The 15,909-nt window shown below is 40.8% G+C and overlaps 1 protein-coding gene across 1 annotated transcript in view; it reads right to left on the bottom strand.

Moving 5' to 3' along the window:
* The window catches only part of LOC146560511 (lysosomal Pro-X carboxypeptidase-like), a 44,133-nt gene that overhangs the window by 20,975 nt on the left and 7,249 nt on the right, over positions 1-15,909 (bottom strand). The window lies entirely within an intron of this gene.

Genomic DNA, 15,909 nt, shown 5'->3' with positions numbered 1-15,909 from the left:
GAGGGATGCATGCAGCCACCCGATTGGCTGGAGGGTAGAGATATGCCCCCATATTAGGGCACCTGGAGGTGGGGCTGAACGACCATAGTAATAAAGGAGGGAGGAGAAGAAGATAACAAAGTTTGTGTCATAGTAGACTGCAGGAGCAGCGAGTGTTTCTCTGTCTCTCAGTGCCTGCTGCAAGCTATTAAGACAGTGAATGAGAAGAATTGGAAAGATGAACTTTATCATCTTAAATCTAAAAATGAGAACTTGTTAAAGCTTGCAGAATACATGATGCCAATTATTTATAATTATGATGCCAAGGAGATAAGCAGACTTAACTCTTAGCTTCTATAGAGAGACCCCTTTACTTGTTTTAAAGAGGAATGTAAATAATGCCTATAACAATACTGAGTTAATGATATATCATTTCTGAAACACAGACAACAGGCTATAAAACAAAAGCTCAAAGGTCACTCTTTTTACTTTGAAAACGCTCCTCCTACTCATCTGCTATCCAACTGCACATTGCTGAGCTTACAAAATATGCCAGAGTCATTGATCTTCCAATAAGTTATAATGACTTAATATGCAAGAAAAATGGGACTGTTTCCAAAGAAAAGTGTATTGAGTTTGTGTAAGCGCCTGCTGTGTGACATCTGAAAGGTGGATTTTCTTTCCAGCAAGACGCCAACTGTTGGTTGCTTCGGTGTTTCAGCTGAGCCAATATAAACAAGAAAACAGCTCTAATAAAAACTCAGCTCGTCTTTGCTTCCAGTAAGTATCAGGATGAATTTATCAGTGAGTGATGTTTCTCCCTAGAAGCTATTTTTATCCCAAGTGGCTGAAAATAGGAACAGCAGGCCTTGGATCTTGTTTTAGAGAAAGTGTGATGTATTTCAAGGAAGCAGCTGCTGTTGTGAGCTGGATGTTGTGTGTGTATTTATATATGCTTGTCTCTGTGTATTCCTGCCTGAATTTGAGCATTGCCGTGTGTGTATGTCTGTGTATTTGTGTATGTCTCTGTATGCTTCCTTGAATTCACTGATGATTTGCAGTAATCCAGCTGGTTGCAGAATTTATACATGCCAGCTGGCGAGCCAAAGTCCTCTCAACTGTCATCTAGAAACCAAAAGATTACCTGCTGCTAAACTCTCTTTTCCTTTACACCCACTGAGCTGTTTGGGATTCAAGGATCTTCAACACTGTGGATGTTGTCCAAATATTAATGCAGTGGCACTGGGAATGTTTTTCTCCTCTCCTTTCAGAAGCATTAAAACATCTACATCTACACTGACATTTTCTAAATAAATCATTAACAGTATTATATAAAAAAGTTCATATTCACTCCATATTTCCTTCCCTTGACATCCCCACTCATTTGAGAACTTGCATGTTAGTGTATACAAACTCATACTTGGCAGCTGCCACTTACAGAAGAGATCCAAGGTGGCACTCGTGCAAACCAAAACACAACCAACAACTTCACACTCACTGAGGTGAAACGAAGTGGAGAGGCGCTCACTCCAGTGGAAGTAACTCAGCTGCATAAAAGGAATTTGATCCTGGAAAGTAAACAACTTCATCAACCATAGCTGCAGGTTCCACTCCTAAATGCTTAGCGGTATGTAGGATAATTATGCAGATCATCACAGCTAAACTCTCCAGAGAAGGTGCTCCTACCCAAAGCATTCATAGTGAATATATTAAATGGACTGGTTCTGATATGCGCTTTTGCACTCAAAGTGCTTTATGCAGCATGTTCATTAACCTATTCACACACATTCATTTGTAAGCAACTCCGATGAATGCATTGGGAGCAACTCAAGGTTCAACATCCAGTCCCATGAAGACTGGAGCAGCCAGGGATCGAACTGACAACCTTCCAATTAGAATATGACCCGCTTCCTGTGCCAAAGCCACCATATAATATTGTTTAGTCCAAAGACATGGGCTACTGAAAGAATGTGAAAAGGGATCACGTAGTGAATAGATGAAAAGTAAAAAAGTAAAAAGACATGCTCATGGTTTACTCACATGAAAAAGGAATTCATTTTCAGTAACTGCATGGCTAAATAACCCGAGGAGCAGAGAAGGAGGGATACTGTTTTTGGCCGCAGTGAGTCCATACCAAATAATCAGCAATAACAAAGTATGTGAAGAAAACTTTGGATTTAATTTACAACATGTAGAAACAGGCATCTTGCTGTACCACCTCCAAAAACATTTCTTGCCAAGCCTTCTTTTGTCCCAGAAGGTGAATTAGTTTCACTTGTAAACAAAAGGGTCTCACCCTCTAGTGAACTTTGTATAGTAGAATTATTAATTGGAAATGCTAAAGGTGTCTTCAACCAAAGTTTATGTTTTCTCTGCCTATGCTCCTCCTCTTCACCAAGTTTCAAGAAATTTAGTTTAGTGATTTGTACAATTCTCTGCTTACACACAAAGACAAGCAAAAACACTGAGAGCATAATGCTCAGCCTTGGCTCAGGTGGAGCAATTTAAAAACGAAAATGTTTTGGTGAACCGATGAAGTTCATGGATACTTGAATACAGTCCCTGCACACCTGCAGGGCAGCTACACACCTCTGCTCTGGACTGTGGATATGACCACACAGCATTGGGCTGACATCTTTTTAATTAGCCAAAAAAACAAAATACAACTGAAAACACCTGCAGACCATTTAAACCTCCACTCAAAGCCCAGAGCTTTATAACCCATCACCTGCACACCAACCACGTAACCCCCATAGAGCCGACCCAACCAACCAGCCCATAGCCCTGCAGATGAGCAATAGCTATCTGCATTTCCAGTAAGCCAAGCAGAGGTGGGGTTGAGGGGGGGCTTGCTGTCAGCGCAGATCAGACAGCCAACACTGTGTCAGCTAACATGGTCATTGTTGCATTTCAGCTCCAACACAAAGCCAGGATTTAGATACAGAGAAGGCCGGGGATCCTGAATCAAGGGCAGGGCCAGACAATAGCGGGATGAAGGCTGAGAGAGAAAGAGAGTGGAAGGTATCTGTAGGTATTTTACTTTGTAGTAACCCGGTCTGAAGGATTACATAGTCCTATGTCAGAAGTATCACTGAGTAAAACACATATTTCTCCTAATTTCAGCAGAAGCTTTTCATAAAACAGCAACGATCTGCTGATATGATTTTATGTTATTTGGACTGAGGGATCAGATAGAGGAGAGCAAACACGGGAGTGAGGAGCGGTGCTTCTAGAGTGGGATGGGGGTGGAGGAGGCGAGACGGGGCGAGGTGTGGCACTGGGCACGAGGTCCCACCAGACCCACAGTTATGCCCTCGTCAGCGCTTAAATGGGCCAGGAAACTGGAGCAGGCAGTGTGTAGGTATGTGTGTGTGTCAGTGTGTGTCACGGTAAAAACATCGTCTAACAGCCTGTCTGCGTGCATGGGGGTGGGGTGCTGGGTGATATCATAGCTACCACTTCTCAGAGGTTATTACTTTTTAATTTATGCCTGCTGCGGCTGCTGAAAATACCAGTTTCTGATTGGCTGGAAGTCATCCATGCACATTATACATCTTATTGCCTTAAATACAGTTCTGTTTAGCAGTTCAGCTGCCATTAGAGCATAAAAACATGATATGGCTTGAAATTTAAGTAACAGTTTAAAAATACATTAACATATCAATACAAGTGAAAACTATTCTCAACAGACATTTCTGCTTGAGGTTAGATGTTCTTCCAGGTGGACACGATAAACATAACCCAACCTGACCTTCAGAGTGAAGATGCAGTCTGACAACAAGAACATTTATTTTAGATACATTTTGCAGGACTTTCAGACAGATGTAGCTGTATGTGTTAGAAGATTGTTATTGCCTATTTCTATTTCTATCTGCCACCGTGTCTCTTTCTTGGTATGTCCCATGGACAGTAGCAGAAAGTCCCCCACACAGAACAAAACAGGCATCAGTGACAACAGATATGACATCGATTAAGTCAGTTACAGCATGAAAAGAGGTGGCTTGCATATACAGAGCAAACGTGTGCTCAATGCGATACCCAACTGGATGAGAAGAAGGGTATCGTCTCAGTCTGCCTGGACTTACGTCATGCTGGATTATATGTCTTGGAAACACACAGAGGAAGCAGATTGTTGCTGTTCTCTCTCTCCTACATGTACACACTTCATCAGCATGAGCAGATAAACTAAACAGCAACTGGAAAATGTTATCAGTGACAAAATGCTCACTTCCTTCCCTCAGCTTCACCTTAACTTGTGACCTGATGACCTTTCACCGCACTGACCTGACCTGAGGGTATTAATAGAGATGGGTGTGAAGGATTCAGCAGCCTTTGAATTGCATTTTGACAAAGATTGATTGTTGGATGTTTTTATGACATTTTATGAATAGGTGGATCTGCAAAAAAAAAAAGAAGAAAGAAAAAGAAAAAAATAGAAATGTGTTTTTGTTGGAATGTTCATCTTCTGTGTTTACAGGTAAAACAAAAACTTGGTTGGGGCTGTTCAATGCACAAAGTATAAGCGGTAGTGGGTACTTCATAGCCCAAAATTAATGTAATCATTTACAACTTTTATCATATGAAAATTGATAAAAGCAAGTAGTGTACAAACAAAATGGCAACTACATTACAAAAGAAAACTTGTCAAGTGACACAAAGATCTCAAACAACTGTTAGACTTCATTCATCAAATGCTTACATTACTGTGATCTTGGCACATATGAATGTATCAGGTTAAAGATATTGTTATTCTATTACTAGTTTCTTCTGCTTATCTTCCCTCTAATTTGTTATTATGTAAAAGAAAAAATACATCTGACTAAAATTTTTATTCTAATTAGGATAATTTTGCAAGTAAAGCAAAATCTGCTGATTGTGAAGATCCAAAAATGTAAAACAGTCTTGCGAGTCTAACTAGAAAGTACGTACGTAATTGTTTGTAACAAGGCTGATTCTAATAATGTGCAGAATACAGTGTGAATGAAACAGAGTTACATGTAACAGGATACATTTTGACTTGCTGCCTGGCAGATCTACTAACAGCCAATGAGTCACTATCAGCTTGTCAAGCTGACATCATTTTTGTTATTTTTACAGCGATTTACAATGGACAACAACAATTTTGTGACCAAGCTTTGGCCAAAGTATCACCAAATACTGAACAAGAACAAAGACCAAATCACCATGCAGCCCACATCTTACGACTAAAAATCCAGAAAGAGCGATTCCTGTTTCAAACAGCATGCAGCAGAGGCTTATAACTTGAAATCAACCCTCAATATTTTTAAAATTTAAGCCAAAGTACAATATTTTCATTAATCACAAACCAGTTCTGATGAACTTCAAGGTAGGTCCAAGATAAGATGAACTAAATTCATCCCAAAAGTGGTAAAAAATCTTATAAACAAAGACAATAAAAAAGCAGAAAAGTAAAACCACGGAAGAGGATGTTAATCCATGGTAATGAGCCTCAATTTCATTATCATAATTTACTCCAGATATTTCTTTAAACTAAAGTGAATGAAGTGGACAATTCTTTTTCCAAATGTAACTTTTTTATTTTAACCTACTCACAGCCGGAGATGGTCCTAAAGCTTAACAGAAACAGTAGAGAATCATTCCTTTGATGATGAGCAAATGTAATTTAGTATAAAATACATTTTTTGCATCAAATACAAAGTTTGCAAAATATTTCCAGGGAGCTTGTGTTTCTCTGGGCAGTAAAGCAACACATAACTGATTCATCCTGACCTGCATCGGAGGAAGGTGTCCAGGTGACTCTGAATATTCCACGCAGACACTCACACATGGTCCACAGTGGGAATCCGAAGGAGGAAACACACCGGTGGAGCAGCCCAAGCGCAGGCTGCGGGATTGGAAGAGCTGGGAGGCAGAGCTGGGGGAGGCAGGTGAATGTTGGAGTTTATCCAGGGGTCCTTTTGACTGTTTGGGCCCGAGGGAGACTGAGCTACACGCTCGGCATCGACCACAAACAGAAAGAGAGCAATTGAGAGAGGGTGGAGAGGTCTGAGGGCTGGGAGATGGATGGATGGGTGGAGAGATGGATGGATGAATCTATGGATGGATGGTAAATGGATAGATAGTGAATGGTGAATGGAGCTACAGGAGTATAGAGGGGCCATCTTAGTGTATGGACTTATAAATGTAACGATGGCTAAAATCCCTTTTTCTTCTGCAAACCACTGCAAAGATGGGAAATAGATGTTGAATATGCACATATGTGTAAGTGTGTGTGCATGTGTTTGTGAAGGAAGAGTGACACCACTGAGATAAGACAGAATAGGGGCGTATTAGCACTAGTGGACAGTCAGCAGTTTGCTTCGACCCATCATAAAGCCCTGCTCCATTGTTTGTGGTGCTGGAGGCTTTAGTTGTGGCCCAGCAGGGCCTTGTTACTGGGCTTAGAGGGGCTGGACACTGGATACCAGTCAGACACAACGACACACAGTCAGTTGGACAACATGACCTCTGCTTATAGCAGTTCATTACGGAGTGGTCAGGAAACTCACTTAAAAGCTAAAGGTAGTTATTGCATACTGCAGATATATACAAGATATATGGTAAGCGGGTGATGGGTTTATTTCTTAACTTATCATTAATAGCACTCTTTTGTATATTTATATACCAATACTAGCTTTATTTTTCTTAAGAGGACAGACACATAGAAGCTAATTGGGAAGATGTCCTCAGAGCGTCTTGTAATGACAAATGATACACAGGACACAGGAGACAATAATAAAATCCAAATCTTAAATAAAAAAGTTCATGGTGGTCGGGTGGCAAACTAACCAGCTGATGGACAGAGAAAAAAGACAGGCAGAAGGTTATTTGTGCAGAGAACATAATGAAGCAAAATAAACAAAAAAAGTATGGCCCAAAAAACATTGAAACTCAAGAAACTGCTGAAATACCTCAACATCTGGTTGTAACAACCCAATCTGGTCAGTGACAGGGAAACACCGAGGGGAGAATGTTTACTGGGGAGAGGGATTAACTGATTGGGAGCAGGTGGTGCAGAAGGTGGGAAAACTACCATAGCAAGGAAGGGAAATTGAAAGCAGTATGAAATAAAACAGGAACACTATTACCTTCAAAACAATTACATATATGTGTAACTACTCATAATGGTGCTTAAGGTGACACAAAGAGAATTACAGAGCAGTGAATGTGTTTGGATCAGAGGTAAAAACTCTCAAAGAAAATGAGTAAGATTGACTTATAGATAATTATAAACTACTTTTGATCCTAACATAATATGTTCAAGCTCGTTCTTTAGTAAACTGTTATTATCAGAAATCAATATTTCCGAGTACTACCAGCTACAGACAAGAGTTAGTGGGATTTGGGAGGTGGGAAAAGCTACATAGGCGGAGTTTACATGTGCCATTAAAGCTGAAAAGTGGATGATAAACTTATATTCAAAATGATAAAGTCTCTTTACATGTCAGCTATATCGAAACACATCCAATGGCTTATAGTTACAGTTATTTTGAAGCATTATCTTTCACTTCAAAGTTCAACTACACATAAAAATGCCATGCACAGGATATTCAGTCAAATCTGATACAGATTGCTAAAAAGTTTGCTGACTTTGCAAGGTTTTAAAAGCTTCCCCTCTGATAGTTCCCCCACTTACTTTCTATCCAAAATTTTCTCATAAATGTTAATTCAGAACTGAGTGCCCAGTCTCTCTCTCTTATAATGTCCCTGGTGCTTCCCAGGGCCAAAGATACCAAAGCGGGCCCTGCACCTGTCCAACATAGTCTCACACTGTAATCTGGAACACAACACTGCAAACTATCCAGTTTAACCTGCACTTAGTGTCTAGTCTGAATAACATGGAATTATCATTATTTAATTTCCTTAAAAAATAGATTAAGAAACATCCAGATGACTTCAGCAACACATCATGTACAGCTCTAACACCTTATTAGTGAATCTAAAATGAACTATAACATTAACTTACAGTGCCAGAATGCCATTCCGCCCACTTTAACCTCTGGCTATGGATTGCAAGTTATTGATTGCAAGTTATTAGGAAACCACTAATGAACAACGATTAAGCTGTTAAGCTGCTCCTGATTCCTTCCTCACTCACTCTTTATTAATATTAATCAATTTTGTGTTCCTACTAAGAAAGTGCAAGCATTCTTTTTTCTTTTCTGACTGAAAATGAGAGCGTCTCCTTCCACAGAGACCATCTCTCACTGAAGCAGTTGTTGATTCAACCTGTGAGACTCGTGATGAAATTCTTGCAAAGAACAAGAAGCTATGTTTTTGTCTGTAGTGGCTCCTCATCTGTGGAGCCTGTTAGTCCAAACATTGTTTCTAGGCCGAGTCATTACCTCTCTCCACTGTCTCTCCTGTCTCCTGCTTATTGTACAGTCCTGCCCGCCCTCTGACTAATCAGGGGAAGATCATTACTCAGTCTGAGCCTTCTCCAGCTCCCTGGCTGCAGCACTGCAAGCTCCTGCTGCTTGAGGGTATTTTATATTGATGATGTATCGTGAGCTCAAGAAGAGAAGTTTCTTCGTCATCTCAGCTTCAGACTTTATGTTAAAGTGATCTACAATCTATCCATATGTGTGATTTTAAAGTTTGGTCAAAGTCAGGTTTTCTTGCACATACTGTGCTGGCTGAACAACACACTTTAATGCTTTTTATGCTGTACCACTGGCACAAGTGTGTGCTGCACAACTGTCAAGTACAACGAAAAATACTGTTTGAACTTATCTAGTACGAGCTCCCCCCAACCCAATTTGAAAATCACTCCTTCAACAAGAAACCAGCCCCTAGTCTCCTGCTGTGGATTGATTGAGCACTTGAGAACATTTCTTGAATCTAAACCAGAACTCTTTTGTAGAATCTTCTGAAATGATTGAAGCTCTGTTTTTTTTCTCAGGTTTTTTTTACCAGTATTGATCCCATAATTATTATGCATACTTTTGGCGGAGGTCATCACAGCTTTCGACCATCTGAGTGTTCTGTGTCTCATCCCAGCTTCACTTACATGCAAGGTGAATGTGTCAACCACTACACCAAGGAGATACTCGAAATACTAAGGACAACGGTGGCAGATATAAAAGGACAAATATACCAAATTTGATCCCCATCCCAGTTTGGACAAAGAGAAGGACACCTGAGCTACTCTATGTATTTTATAATAAATTTTTCAAATGCACCCCCCTCAGTCACTTTTTCGTACAAAGTCTGATTTTATTCACTACTTCAAACAATTTTTTGGTTGAGTGCTTCTTTTTGAAAGGTGGTCGACTGCAATTTAAGAAAATTGTGATTTCTGCCTCACAGAGAGTATGCAATGCTTGTCAGCTTTCAGGGTGATAAATGCAGTTTCCGTACTCATTAGAAACAACATTTGTCTGCCACATGCCTCCGTTAATCCCTACAAAGTGCAGAGCAGTTGAGAGCTGAGTCATCGAGGGTGGAGTGGTGCACGCACACACTTTGACTTCACACAAAGCTGAGAATCCTGTGGGTTTAACCGAAAGCAACTCAGAAGGATCACACAGGTTTTCTCCTCCCCATTCCTACTCACAGCTCAGCTCTTTAATCTTAAGAATTCCACTGACAGCACTCCTTTGCTTTCCCACCATTCAGACAGAGGAATCATTTGTTTTGAGCCATGAATCCTTATTGTCTGCTGCTGTCAGAAGAGGAATAACAACACAAAGAAACCAGAGCACTGTTATTTAGTTCAGTCCAATTCCGTTGTATGTGCATAGTGTCTATTCACAACGAAATTGCTTCAAGGTTGTTGATATTGTAAGGACACAAAGAGAAAAGTCCAACAATTTATGAACCAAATTGGGTGTTTGTGGTTGTTTTTCTGACAGATCTTATAGAATGTGCTCCAATAATAATGCTACCATACTATTTAGCATGCCAGAATGCATAAAAATGCAGATTATGTATTCTGTCACATGCCAGAAATACAATTACTGCATCCAGTTGCATTTTGCAGGTATATAACTCTGCATGATTCTCTGGCATTTATGAGTCCAAATGCTCCTGTATCAGCCACAAACACAGCCAGAAGGTCAAAGTGCAGTATTTCCTGTTATTGCCCTCTGCAGCGCCTGCAGTGGTGCTGCAAGAGTCTTTAAGTGTTTACTTAACTGATTGCTGTTAACACTTGATAAGGTATGGAAAAAAGCAAGCTTGTGTTAGCCTGGGAAGGCTGACACTTTTTGCCACTCATAATGCTCTCCCGGCTCTTTTTTTCCTTATACAAGTCCTCTTGGTTTTAACTTAAGATAGCTAGAAATTGAAATTAAGTTTCTTCTCTTGAATCCACCTGATAGCTGGGTTGCATGTCCTACCTGAACCTGTATGGTTCTCTCCATGTACTCCAGCTTCCATCCACATACCAAAGGCTAATTTGGGATTCTAAATTGGGTATGTGAATGTGTATTATTGTCCCCTCTGTGTTGGCTCTTGAATAGACTTGAAACCTGTCCAGGATGTACCTGCCTGGCATAGGCTCCAGCATCCCGTGACACTAAATTATATAAAGTAGAAGAAAATGATGAAAGGATGGAATGTTGGCTGAATGAATGGCTAAGAAAATGCAGAGGAGCACTGAAAGGAATGTGTATATGCATGTGTAAAAAAGTCAAAGACTGTATCTCACCGTAACCGGTCACAGCAGATGGCCCCGCCCCTCCCTGAGCCTGGTTCTGCCAGAGGTTTCTTCCTGTTTAAAGGGAGTTTTTCCTTCCCGCTGTCGCCAAAGTGCTTGCTCATAGGGGGTCATATAATTGTTGGGTTTTCTCTGTATGTATTATTGTAGGGTCTACCTTACAATATAAAGTGCCTTGAGGTGACTGTTGTTGTGATTTGGTGCTATATAAATAAAATTGAATTGAAAATTCAATTGAACATAGAATAGATGGAGGAGTAAAACATGGACAGGATGCCAGTCTCTCACAGGGCTAACACAGTGACAGAACATCCCCTCCCACACTCATGACCAACTTATAATTATCAGTTATTCTCACATGTAAGTCTTTAGACTGTGTAAGAAAGATGGGGAACTGGAGGAAACACACAGGTGCATAAAGAAGATATAAGTTCAAGCTGTGAGGTGACCACAAGAAACTTACTTGCTGGAAAAACTGACACAGGCTGAACCAGAACTACATGTACATGCAGGTTAATGCTAAAAATGACCAAAAGGTGCCTTCCTATCATTTCAATGTCTTTAAACAGGTTTGTTTTTGATCTAAACAACATTATCCTAACACTTACGATGTAAGACGACAGCATTATTCTCAAAGCAAAATCCTGTACATACAGTTTCATAGAACTGCTAGTAGACGACCGCTATTCCCCTTCATCTGTCCTTTCCCCCCCTCATCCTCGCTTTTTTCCTTATTGCTGTCCATCTATCCTTTACATTTGTTCTGTTACAGTGGAAAAATATTTAAAATTCAAAGTTGCTGGGTAATTTTGGAGGTAATTGATTCTAAATTATTTAAAATTTGGCATTGAAATCCATCTGGTTGTCATCTTTAATTTTTATTTCAGTAAAAAAAGATTTTATTTTACATTGAGCTATTGCCAGCATCACCATGTGGGAACTGTGACAGATTTTCTGAAGAGGCGTTCTTCATGAAGCCCATCTTGCAAAACATGTTTTGGCAATCCATTTCAGCGCTTCAGGAAAGTATCCTGTACGAGTTAAAGACCTTTAATGAATCACACAAGAGACGCACTGAAACGGCTTGGCGTCAGCTTTCCAGACCCATTAATGATCAACTGAATTAGTCCAATCACACTGAAGAGATTTGAGAAATGATCTAAATCGCTTGATTACATTCAAAGGCTCGCAGAATGAGGAGAAGGGACTATATAGATACTCAGAAGGATAGTTTTCCTCGTCTATGCTCCCAGTCCTGCTGTGAAACCTGACCGGCTGAAAATGAAACACCGAGATAGTAAAAGTACTTAGAACTGGATTCATTTCTGCAATGATTCAGTAATGTTAGAAATGTGCAGCTGATACGCTACTGGATGAAAATTCGTTGGTCGTCGCTCCACTTCCACTGTATAGTCAGTGGTTATCGTTTAAGGTTATGCGTTTTCGGGGGGCCAACATGTTGACTGTTATTAGTGCATCACTTGTTGGTTTGAACATACTGAAACCTCAAAATAGCACGTTTAAGTACAAGTGTACAAGATTTTAGATATGGTATAAGACTTAATGGTGTTCACCTGCCAGTGTGAGTCTGGGCTTAGCCTTTAATCATAATGATAGCTCCAGAGTTGTGTCTGCACTCCTGGCACGCAGCGTTCAGACAAAAGAAGATCCACTCAGGCAGAGTGCAATTTCCACATCCCATGGAGGATTTCTATACATTTACTTGTGTTAGCAAATACTAGTGGTGATTTTTCCAGTCTGTTTTATCAATAAACATGAGGATTAATAAAGACACAAAGTTTATGTCATATAACTGAACATAAATTGGGCTGCTATGTTGTGATTTTGAAACTAATGCGATATAAGAGACTATATGAGATATAGGAGAAAATATTATTTTGAACCACAGACTTTGGCTGATGTTATCTTTCTGTTGCTCATACTCAATTCTTTTTGTTATCTTGGAGCCTGAAAAAATACGACTTTCCCAGTTGGACGTTGACATGACTGCTAATTGGAAGTAGAAAACAAGTAATTAGTCACTCTGACATGACATGCATGCAGCATATCCTCCAAGACGGGCGAATGAAGGCTAGAACAAAGAAAGGAGTCAGACTCTTTCAAACGTCTGACTCCTCTTCTTCTAAGTGAGTGACATGTGAGCCTCTGACCCTTCAGCCTACTCTTTCAGACCATTTCCAGGTGGTGGCAGAAATTTCTCCCTGCACTTTCTTGCTCTAGTTAAGGTATCGACAACACCAGAGAACACAGCCACGCCTGTTGCTGACACTTCCACATGCTGGTATTGCTGTTTCCTCTACCCATTTGTGTGTTGCCTTATTTGAAGGCGATTCAATCAGAGGCGCACATCCTATAAAATAAACCTGTACTGTCACTGATCATCTTCTATAATCCCTTCTCCAGTTTAGACACGCCTGCTTACACGTTTCACTGCAGCAGTACCCCACTGCCATCATTTTCCCTCTATAACCCAAGGTAGGGGGACCTGCAGACCTCTGCAGTTAATTCAGAAAGCTGCTACGTGCCTGGTATCCAGCCATCTCAAGAGTTCCCACACTACTCCTCCTCTCCGATGCTCAGTATAGGCAGAAGGCATTTACTCACAAATGCACGCCATTTATTCTTCTCTCACACTGTATTTGCTTCTGTGGTTAGTTCACAATGCCTATAAATTACACACATTTAGTTTTAATGATTTAATCAGCTTTAATCACACCTATCTCCACAGGAATTAGCAATGACTTCAGCACTCAAACATCACAATAAAGCTTTTTGAGGAAGTAATTAAAAATCTCTACCCCTATCTCACCCTGCCCTGCACCCTCCTCAGTGACAACAGCCATCTGCATGTCTTCTTCACTACATCAGTGAGTCTCTTCTGTAATCTTCCTCTTTTCCTCTCACCTCAAAGCTCCACCTTCACCATCCTTTGCCCAGTATATCCACTATTCTTCATGTTCTTTAACTTTGTCTCCCGGTACTCAGTCCGAGTTGTCCCTCTAATGCACAGGTGTCAAACTCCAGGCCTCAAGGGCCAGCGTCCTGTAGGTTTTAGATGTGTCCTTGTTCCAACACGGCTGATTTAAATGGCTAAAAGACCGCCTCAACATGTCTTAAAGTTCTCCAGAGGCCTGTTAATGAACTAATCATTTGACTCAGGTGTGTTGACCCAGGGTGAAATCTAAAACCTGCAGGACGCCGGCCCTCGAGGCCTGGAGTTCCGCCACCCCTGCTCTAATGTATTCATTTCTAATCTTGTCCATTCTGGTAACTCCAAATGATAATCTGAGCATCTCCAACTCTACTTTGCCCCGAGACTCATCTCCACCCACTCTACCCCGTCCACCCACTCTTCTTCACCTCTCTTGTACTACATCTGTCTCTTTGGATGGTTCACCCCAGGTATTTAAAACAATCCATCCTCACTACTCTTTCTTGCACCTTCACCTTCCCTCTTGCCTCCCCTGCAATAACAGTTATTCTGTCTTGCTTCTGCTTTTATGCCTCTTCTCTCCAGTGCATACCTCCACCTCTCCAGGCTGTCTTCCCCTTCTCCCCACCCTCCCTACAGATCACAACATCATCTGCAAACATCATAGCCCACAGAGACTGACCTCATCTATCAACCTCCAAACAAGAGCTGATCTCTGATGATCCCAGTCCCTCTTTGAACTCATCTGTCAGTCCTACCGCACAGCTCACCACTATCTTGCTGTCCTCATACATATCCTGCACCAGCCTCACATACTTCTCTGGCCGTATAGTTGTTCCCTTTATAAAAACCGTGGTTACAGTTTCTCTCTCCATCTCCTTTTATCTTCCATTTATTCATTTTTTAAAATAAAATACTGAAGTACAAACCTGGATCACCAAACCTCTAACACCAAACCTTTTCCTCAGTTTTTAATTTCCCAAAGCAGCTTAGTATCTTCACAGAAAACACTTAGAGCAAGATCAACGTCACCTCAAACAATCTGGGGCATAAATATTTCACATACAGATGCCGTCTTCCCACTCAGGAGCAAATACTGTTGTTTAATTGTCATTCTCAAGATAAAAGCAAAATGTCACACACACACAATACTTATTATGTTAGTGTTCCCTGCGCGTCTAAGCACCTTGGCACTGAAACATCTGCACAAAGAGTAGCAAAAAGAGAAAAAATATATCAATCTGTCACAGTGCAGCTAGTAAAAGAGTAATTTGGGTGGTCCTGAGGTTGGCACAAACAAACTGAAGTGGCCCCCTGGCAGCAGAGACTTTTTCCGTAACAGCATTTAGTGGGCGGTGCAGCTTGATGCTGCAGTGATAAGTGCTCCACAGATAAAGATATAAATTTTGTAAGCCTTTGTACCTTGAAAAAGTTTCAAGGTACAAATCTAATTTTACAACCTCACAAAGCGAAGATTACGGACCCAAACATTAAATTAGAGCACATCTTTTTAAATCCCATCCCATCACAGGTGCACCTGAACTCAATATTTTTGAGCAGCTCCATCAAGTGTCCACAGAAGACCTAAACCCAAGCTGCCTCTCCCACCACAGACACACTTCATGGGTCACTGAATGGGTGGAGACTGTGCGTTTTTGGATAGTTAGCCGAGGGACGGAAATAACCTCCTGGGTTGGGCTCTGCTGCGTTCCATGACCACGGACGACTGCATAGTTTACACACCGGGAAGCAACATGTTGCAGATACCTAAGAGGATATGTTTCGGGTTAAGATATATTTATAAGGAACACTACTTTGCAACCCACTATTCTTGTGGGTTTGAGCAGAGACAGGTATCAGCGTGAGGTATCAGGGATACAGTTTATTGTTGGGTATTCAGACCACGGCAAGAGGAGGGGGAACATGCTGTTTCAGGTGCTGGTGACACCATCAAATGATTCCTGAAGAAGAGCAAATGTACTGATCAGAGTTTTGAAGGCTCATCAGATACTTATCTGCTGTGTAGTTTTATAAGGCATTTGTATTTTAATGCACAGAGAGCAGCAGGACTCCTTTTGTATTGGATATCCGGTAGAACAAGGACAGTTAAATCAATTCAGGATGGTTTAAGCAGAGCTCATTGGATCCTGTGACTTACAGGCGTGTTGTTCAAGTGCAAAATAACATTGAAATCAGTCAGCAGATGTTGAGCTCAGCTGTGGGAGAAAACTGTGTGAGTTTAGTGTTTTGGTGCTATGAATAATCTTCAGAAAAAGAAATTTGGCATAGCTGTTTT

This window comes from Mchenga conophoros, linkage group LG14, assembly GCF_057382185.1.
Source record: "Mchenga conophoros isolate Kocher_MC1m ecotype Shallow Benthic linkage group LG14, M_conophoros_male_GT1.1, whole genome shotgun sequence".
NCBI classification, from domain to species: Eukaryota; Metazoa; Chordata; class Actinopteri; order Cichliformes; family Cichlidae; genus Mchenga; species Mchenga conophoros.
This window is presented reverse-complemented; position numbering and strand designations above follow the sequence as displayed.